This window comes from Ricinus communis, chromosome 1 (assembly GCF_019578655.1).
Source record: "Ricinus communis isolate WT05 ecotype wild-type chromosome 1, ASM1957865v1, whole genome shotgun sequence".
Taxonomy (NCBI): Eukaryota; Viridiplantae; Streptophyta; class Magnoliopsida; order Malpighiales; family Euphorbiaceae; genus Ricinus; species Ricinus communis.
Window position 1 is genome coordinate 21,799,327 of NC_063256.1, and position 8,716 is coordinate 21,808,042.

An 8,716-nucleotide genomic window follows, 5' to 3' on the forward strand; every position below is an offset into this window, starting at 1 on the left:
TACTTTAGCCATTTTGCTTTTCTATTTTAGTTATTACTTTTTATTTAGTCATTCATTCATTTTTTTGTTTGGGTTGTTGCTGCCTTGTTCATTTCAGGTAGTTTATGACTAGCAGTTCTAATCCTGCACTAGTAAACCCTCTATTCGAATCACATTCGATCCCTCAGGCAGTTGAGGAAGCGATTAGACGTGGAGGAGGATAAGTAGTAGATAGAGATTCATGTCCACACACTAGTAAATATGGGAGACGGCAACAACAACATCGCTAAAGCCAATAGGATGATGTACGAGTTGCTAGACCTTCCCTAAAGGGGACGCACACCAGTATATTGAGGCCACTTATTACAGTGAATAATTTTGAAATTAAGCCAAACGTCATTCAGATGGTGTAGCAGAGTGTACAGTTTGGGGGCTTGCCTAGTGAAGGTCCTAATGCCCACATCGCGAATTTTTTGGAGATTTGTGATACCTTTAAGATAAATAGGACTACTGATGATGCCATTCGACTTAAGCTGTTCCCATTTTCTTTGAGGGATAGAGCAAAGAGATGGCTACAGTCCCTACCAGCCAACACCATCACCACCTGGAGTTCTTTGGCTGAGAAATTTCTTTATAAGTACTTTTCTCCTGCTAAGACTGCAAAGATGGGTAATGATATTTCTTTTTTTATGCAGTTTGATGATGAGAGCATGTATGATGCATGGGAGAGGTACAATGAGTTGCTGAGATGTCGCCAGACCACGGTTTACCATTATGGATGTAGGTGCAAACTTTTTACAGTGGCTTGAACTCAGCCACGAGACAGATGGTAGATGCAGCTGCAGGTGGGGCCATCAATAGTAAGATGCCGAAGCAGGCCCAAAACTGAATTAAGGAGATGGCTATGAACACATATTAGTGGCAGTCTTCTAGGAATAGGCCAGGACAGCAAGGAGTAGGAACGAGGTAGATTCTACATCATTCTTGGCGGCTCAGGAGGAGCTTTTGGCCAAGAAGATCGACCAGCTCCAGATGCCAGTCCATGCAGCACAGCTTGACGACCAGTTTTGTGGTGGCCCACACTGTAGTGCAAACTATAATACAGGAGGTATGTTTGCTTCTTCATCTTCTTCTTCTACTTACCATGAATAGATTGATTATATGAGAATGCACCCAAGCAGCAGAATAACCCGTACAACAACACATACAACCCAGGCTGGAGAAACCATCCCAACTTCGGGTGATGAAATAACACCTAGGGTCCATCAGGATTTCAGCGATTGCACCAGAAACAACCCCAACAGCAGACTGTTCTCCCTCAACTGCCTCAGAACCAGGAGAAGAAACCCGATTTAAAGGAGTTGATAATGAAGTTCGTGTCCACTTTGGAGAACAGGTATCAGCAGACGGACACAACTCTTAGAAATTAGCAGGCCTCCATACAGAATTTGGAGAATCATATAGGCTAGATTTCTAAGATGCTGACTGAGAGAAAGCCAAGGATGCTTCCCAGTACAATAGAGTCAAACCCAAGGGAGCATGTCAAGGCTATCACCTTGACATCAGGTAAGCAGTTAGCTAGTTCTTTCCCTATGGTTGATGATGATGTTATTGTGCAGGATGAGCCAGAGCCTGAGGTGACAGAGCCTACATGAACCGAGGACAAGAAGAAGAGTCCTATAAGAGAATACCAGCCTCCAATTCCATATCCTACCAGGTTGAAGCAGGAAAAGGTTGATCCGTAGTTTGCTAAGTTATTGGATTTATTTAAGCATCTAAAGATTAACCTACCTTTTGTTGAGGCTATATCATAGATACCTGCGAGGTTTCTGAAAGAGATTCCAAGCAATAAGAGGAAACTTGTCACACTAAACGAGGAGTGCTCAGCCATTCTTCAAAATAAGCTGCCAGTAAAGAGGTGTGATCCGAGGAGTTTTACTGTCCCCTGTATTATTAGTAATTTGCATATCAGTGTTGCTTTATCTGATTTAGGAGCTAGCATCAATTTAATGCATAGAAGTTTGTTTGAGAAATTAGGTTTAAATGAGCCTAAACCTACTAGAATGAGCATATAGTTAGTAGATAGGACTGTGAAATTTCCTAGAGGAATAGTTGAAGATGTACTTGTTAAGGTAGACAAGTTTATATTTCCAATTGATTTTATTATTATGGACATGGAGGGTGAGAGTACCGTACCTTTAATTCTAGGTAGACCTCTCCTTGTAACATCTAGAGCTGTTATAGATGTGTGTGATGGGAAGTTACAGCTTAGAGTAGGTGATGAAACTATTACCTTTGACCTTAGCCCTTCTATGAGACATTCACTTGACCGTGATGATATTGTATTTTATGTGGATATTTTGGATGATATTGTGGAGTCTCAATTGCAGAAGATATTATTTGATGGTCCTTTGCAGGTAGCATTACAGGCTAAGGATAAGGAGTTGTCTAATGAGGATGCATTGAAACAACTTGCTTTTTTGCTGGCTAATGAGCCCATAGGTCTACTGACCATTTTGTTGGTATTGACAAGTCAGGGGTGTAGAAATTAAGACCTTTACTTTAAGAGCCACCAGCCCTAGAGTTGAAGGAGTTGACTAAGCACTTGACCTATGCCTATCTGGATGAGGTGGAGAAGATGCCGGTGATCATTGCAGCTGATTTGACTTCTGAAGAGAGGGAGATGACTTTAGCCTCTCTCAGAAAGTATCCCGAGGCCTTTGCATACAAGATTGCAGACATTCCTCGAATCAACTTCAGCTATTGTTCGCATAAGATCCTGATGGAGGATAATTACAAGCTAATGGTACAGCCACAGTGATGGTTGAACCCAAACATGAAGGAAGTGATCAAGAAAGAGGTAATTAAACTTCTAGATGCAAGTTTAATTTACCCTATTTCTGACAGCTCTTGGGTTAGTCCTGTGTAGGTTATGCCCAAGAAGGGAGGTATGACAATGGTCAAGAATGAGAAGGATGAGCTGATACCGACTAGGACGGTAACTAGTTTCTGAGTTCGCATTGATTACTGGAGGCTCAATGATGCAACTCGGAAGGACCATTTTCCCCTTCCTTTCATTGACTAGATGTTGGAGCTTTTATTAAGGCATATGTCTTATTGCTTTATTTTCAGATTCCCATTGCACCTGAGGACTAAGAGAAAACCACTTTCACTTGCCTCTATGGTACATTCGCTTACAGGAGGATGCCATTCGGTTTATGCAATGCAATTGCTACTTTCTAGAGGTGTATGATGGCGATCTTCCATGACATGATCGAAGAGTCCATGGAGGTGTTTATGGATAATTTCTCGATATTTGGTAACTCTTTCTCCCATTATTTTAATTTAAAGCATATGTTTCCACACTGTGTAGAAGCTAACCTTATGCTGAATTGGGAAAATTGCTATTTTATAGTGAGAGAGGGTATTGTGCTAGCGCATAAGATTTACATGCACAGATGAAGGTAGATAGAGCTAAGATAGAGATCATTGATAAGTTGCCACCCCCTAGCTCATCTAAGGTTGTTCCAAGTTTTCTTAGTCATGCAGGTTTTTATAAAAGGTTCATTAAAGACTTTTCTAAGCTTGCTAGACCTTTGACTCAATTGCTTGTAAACGATGTTCCATTTATATTTTTTGATGACTGTTTGCAGGCCTTTGAGTTACTTAAAGAGAAGCTAACTACAGCTCCTATTATGGTTTCGCCTAATTGGGGGCTGTCTTTTGAGGTAATGTGTGATGCTAGTGATTTTGTAGTTGGAGCTATTTTAGAACAACGGATTGACAATAACTTCCAACCAATTTATTATGCTAGCAAGACATTGACAAATGCCTAGGAGCACTATACCACTATTGAGATGGAGTTGCTTATAGTATACACTTTTGACAAGTTTCGCTCATACTTGATGTTATCCAAGACCGTAGTCTACACGGATCATTCGACGTTGAGGTACTTGTTTGGAAAGCATGATGCTAAGTTGAGACTCATTCGTTGGATATTAATTTTACAGGAATTCGACACTGAGATCAAGGTTAAGAAAAGTGCGGAGAACTTGGCCACAGATCACCTTTGAAGACTGGAGAACCCGAGCCTAGATGCACTTGATGAGAGGGCTATTGATGACAGTTTTCCGGATGAGTACTTATGTTGTATTCAGGTATCTTCGGATGTCCTTTGGTTTTCTGATTTTGCATATTACTTGGTTGCAAAGGTCTTACCAAAGGGTATAACATTTCAGCAAAAGAAGAAATTCTTTATTGATTTGAAGTACTACATTTAGGAAGACCCTTTTCTATTTTGAGTTTGTACAGATCAGGTGATTTGTTAATGCATGTATGGGGAGGAGATCCTCCAGATTTGAGGCATTGCCATGAGGGACCAACATGAGGTCATCAAGAAGCTAACCATATTGCTAAGAAGGTTCTAGAGGCTAGGTTCTATTGGTCGACCATTTTTCTGGATGCTATAGCATTCGTGCAGGTTTGTGATGCATGCCAGAGGTCAGGTAACATCTTTGCTCGTGATGAGATGCCCTAAACGAGCATTCAAACGGTTGAGATTTTTTATGTCTAGGGCATTGACTCCATGGGGCCCTTTCCTTCTTCTTTTGGAAATAAGTATATCCTTTTTACTATTAAGTATTCCTCTAAGTGGCCGAAAGTGCAAGCTTTCCAAACTCATGATGATAGAGTCTGATATGAATCAAGGCTGTCATGAGATTCCAATGCAAAGGCATGCACCAAAAGGTCCAAAATGGAAATGCAACTCATGCATGAAAATAAGAGTCCAACCTTATAATGGAGCATTCAATCCATTTGAAGAATAAAGGCCATTCGACCATGATTAGGCTTTTAGGCTTAATTCATATTTATATGGGTTCTTATCTTTTTGGGTTTTAGCTTAAGTAATTATTTTAGTTTATCTTTATTTAATTAAGGATTATTTTATTATTAGGTGTGAGTTATATGTATTGTGTGTGGAGTTACAAATGGATGCACATAATTAGTTGTGATTTGGGAGTTACAAAATGAGTGACATCAATGTAAAAACAACCATTTTTAATGAGTTTTAAGGGGAATTAAAGGAGAAAATGTAGGAAAGCTCAAAAGACAACCATTTAGGTTTCTTTGTCTTGTATTGGCTATAAATATCAAAGCCAAATTTATTTGTAAAGATAAATTAATGAATAATAATCTTTATTTGCTCTTTGTGAGTGTTTTTGCTTAAGTTCTTGCATGAACTTTAAACTTATCAAAGTATTTTTTTATGGCATTCTCTAACCAAAATCTTGTGTTTGACTTTAACTTATCAAATCATACTTGGTTTGTCACGTTTGGAGTTGAATTCAAGTGCTAGTTTGATTGTTGGAACTAGTTCTCCCTAACTTCACTTGAGGAGGTCCTTAGGTTTTGGAGTCATCTTGATTGGAGGGTGTTTTCTTGCATTCCATTTGTATCATAGCTCATTAGTTATTGGGGTGTATTTGCTAAGATGATGATTTCCTATCATTTAGTTCAGAGCTTGCTTCAAGTTGAGGTTTGCTTATCCTTGTGTTTTGTGTATTATTGAAGTTTCTCATCTTCTTTACTTTTTTTTTGTGCCCAATTCTTCTTGTTTCAATTTTTTCCTTCTAAGTACTCTTTGTTTTAAAGTCTACAGCTTTGTGTTCACTAAATTTTTTTTTGTTTTCCCTTATTATTAATCACTTTATATTGTTTCTTTTAATTTTCTTTCAAATTCCGTATTATATTTTTTCTTTTTTCCTTCAAACTTCTTTGTGGTTCTTTATTTTCATCTTTATTTGATCCTTAGACACAAAAAGAAAGAATGTTTCATGAAGCTGAGTTCATTAGACAATGTCGAAATCTTCGTTATCAATCTTATGATAAGATGTGGGGTCAAAGAAATAATCGTTATGAAGAGTGTAGACAAAATTTTTATTCTTCTAAGCCTAAACCTAAGAGGTTAGATAGACAACCAAGTCAAGTTTTTATTGATGAATTTTCAAAGAAGAACAAATCTTTAAGAATCAGTTTTGAAGCATTTAAGCATGGGCTTGAAGAGTTCAATATGTTGACTAATACCTTTCTTAAGCATCTCAAAGATAAAGAAGATTCTAAGTCATCATTGAAGACTAACAACAATGGAATAGATGAGCTAAATTGCTCAACTGAAGCCAATGTAGATTTTGAAGACATGATAATTGAAGATGGCGAGAAAGACAATGATTTGCTACCTCTAAATAAATTCAACAATGAAGAGTTTGTTGTTAATGAAGAAGCAAAGATTCAGTTAGTGAAGAATGAAGCTGTTTTGCTTGAACATGTTGGATTTATTAGTACTAAAAATATTATTTGTTCTAAAGTTTCTCTAATCACTATTGCGAAGGAATTGCAGGTTGATGATGGCATTCTATTACCATTTGATATTATATGTTTATTTGTTTCATAATATTTAGGAAAAATTCGAGGACGAATTTTCTTTCAAGAAAGGGGGAATGATATGAATGGAGGTTGTCATGAGATTCCATTGCAAAGGCATGCACCAAAAGGTCCAAAAATGAAATGCAACTCATGCATGAAAATAAGAGTCCAACCTTATAATGGAGCATTCAATCCATTTGAAGAATAAAAGCCATTCGACCATGATTAGGCTTTTAGGCTTAATTCATATTTATATGGGTTCTTATCTTTTTGGTTTTAGCTTAAGTAATTGTTTTAGTTTATCTTTATTTAATTAAGGATTATTTTATTAGGTATGAGTTATATGTATTGTGTATGGAGTTACAAATGGATGTACATAATTAGTTGTGATTTGGGAGTTACAAAATGAGTGACATCAATATAAAAATAGCCATTTTTAATGAGTTTTAAGGGGAATTAAAGGAAAAACGTGGGAAAGCTTAAAAGACATCCATTTAGGTTCTTTGTCTTGTATTGGCTATAAATATCAAAGCCCAATTCATTTGTAAAGATAAATTGATGAATAATAATCTTTATTTGCTCTTTGGGAGTGTTTTTACTTAAGTTCTTGCATGAACTTTGAACTTATCAAACTATTTTTTTTGTGGCGTTCTCTAACCAAAATCTTGTGTTTGATTTTTAGCTTATCAAATCATACTTGGTTTGTGGCGTTTGGAGTTGAATTCAAGTGTTAGTTTCATTGTTGGAACTAGTTCTCCCTAACTTCACTTAGGGAGATCCTTGGGTTTTGAAATCATCTTGATTAGAGGGTGTTTTCTTGCATTCTATATGTATCATAACTCATTAGTTATTGGGGTGTATGGTTGCTAAGATGATGATTTCCTATCAGAGTCATTACTAAGTTCCTTAAGCGATTATTTGCTAGGTTTGGCATACCTAGGGCACTGATTAGTGATAGAGGGACTCATTTTTGTAATGCTCAATTGAGAGATTACTTCGGCGATATGGAGTGACCCACAGGTTTTGTACACCCTATCACCCGCAGACTAGTGGGCAAGGAGAGGATACTAATAGGGGTTTGAAATGCATTTTACAGAAAACCGTAGGGGTGAGTAGGAAGGATTGGATAAATAAGTTAGATGATGCACTTGGGTATTCAAGACAGCCTATCGTACTTCTACAGGTTTTACACCTTATAGGCTTGTGTATGGAAAAGCTTGCCATTTACTTATTGAGTTAGAGCACAAAGCCCTTTTGAGCCTTAAGAACTTGTAATTTTGATGTTGATTTTGTAGGTAAATAGAGACAGTGGTAGCTCAATGAGTTAGGTGAGTAGCGCCACCAAGTATATGGCAACTCATTCATCTATAAGAAGTGGACTAAGAAGTGGCATGACAAGCGACTGAGGGACTCCAAGGAGTTTCAAGTTGGGGACCGAGTTTTGCTCTACAATTCACATCTCCGTTTGTTCCCAAGGAAGCTCAAAGTCGTTGGTTAGGACCGTTCGTGATCCAGCAGGTGTTCCCATATAGCACAGTTGAGTTACGTCATCCAGATAAGGGAAGTTTGAAGGTGAAGCTTTATCATGGAGGCCCGCTTGAGATCGAGGAGCGAATCGATATGGTGTTGTTCCAGCAAGATTGACCTTCTGCATGAGTTCAGCTACACGACTCGGTTAAAAGAAGCGCTCTCGGGAGGCATTCTCGAGCTTATCCTTTACATTTCTTCATTTTTTAGCATTTAACTTACCCTTTAGACTTAGTTTGTTTTTACATTTCGGTTGGTTTGTAACTTAACTCCTTTCATTTTTATGTTGCTTTAGGCAAAAATTACTTGGTTGTGTAAATTATTGAGTTATACAGGTGTTAGTGCACAAAACGGAGTAAAAACATATTTCTGGGCTTCAACACGGGACTAACATGATTTCAGACATGGCCCATGCTACTCTACACAGTCCGTGCCCAACTTCCGAGGGCGTGTTGGTTGTGAAAAATGAAGCTACACGGTTCCTGAGAGACACGGCTTACAACATGGCCCGTGCTACTCTACGCGGCCTGTGTTTAATTGCCTAGGGCGTGTTGGGTATAAAATTAGAGTTACACAGTTTTTGAGAGTCACACGGTTTATAACACAACTCATGTACATCAACACAGCCTGTGTCAAAACCGTGTTGATTATAAGGCATTCGAGGACACAGTATGATTAGGAGCACAGCCTGGACACAGCCTGTGTCGTGCACACGGGCAAGAACACGGGCGTGTCGGATGCAAAGGCTATAAAAAGGCGAGAATAACACGAGCATTTTAGAGCAAAA

General features: G+C 38.2%; 1 non-coding gene across 1 annotated transcript; it reads right to left on the reverse strand.

Moving 5' to 3' along the window:
• Window positions 1-641: 641 nt before the first annotated feature.
• Window positions 642-747, reverse strand: LOC112536720. Its single transcript, XR_003080685.2, has one exon. It is a non-coding gene; the product is annotated as a small nucleolar RNA R71 (small nucleolar RNA).
• Between the last annotated feature and the right edge of the window lie 7,969 nt (window positions 748-8,716).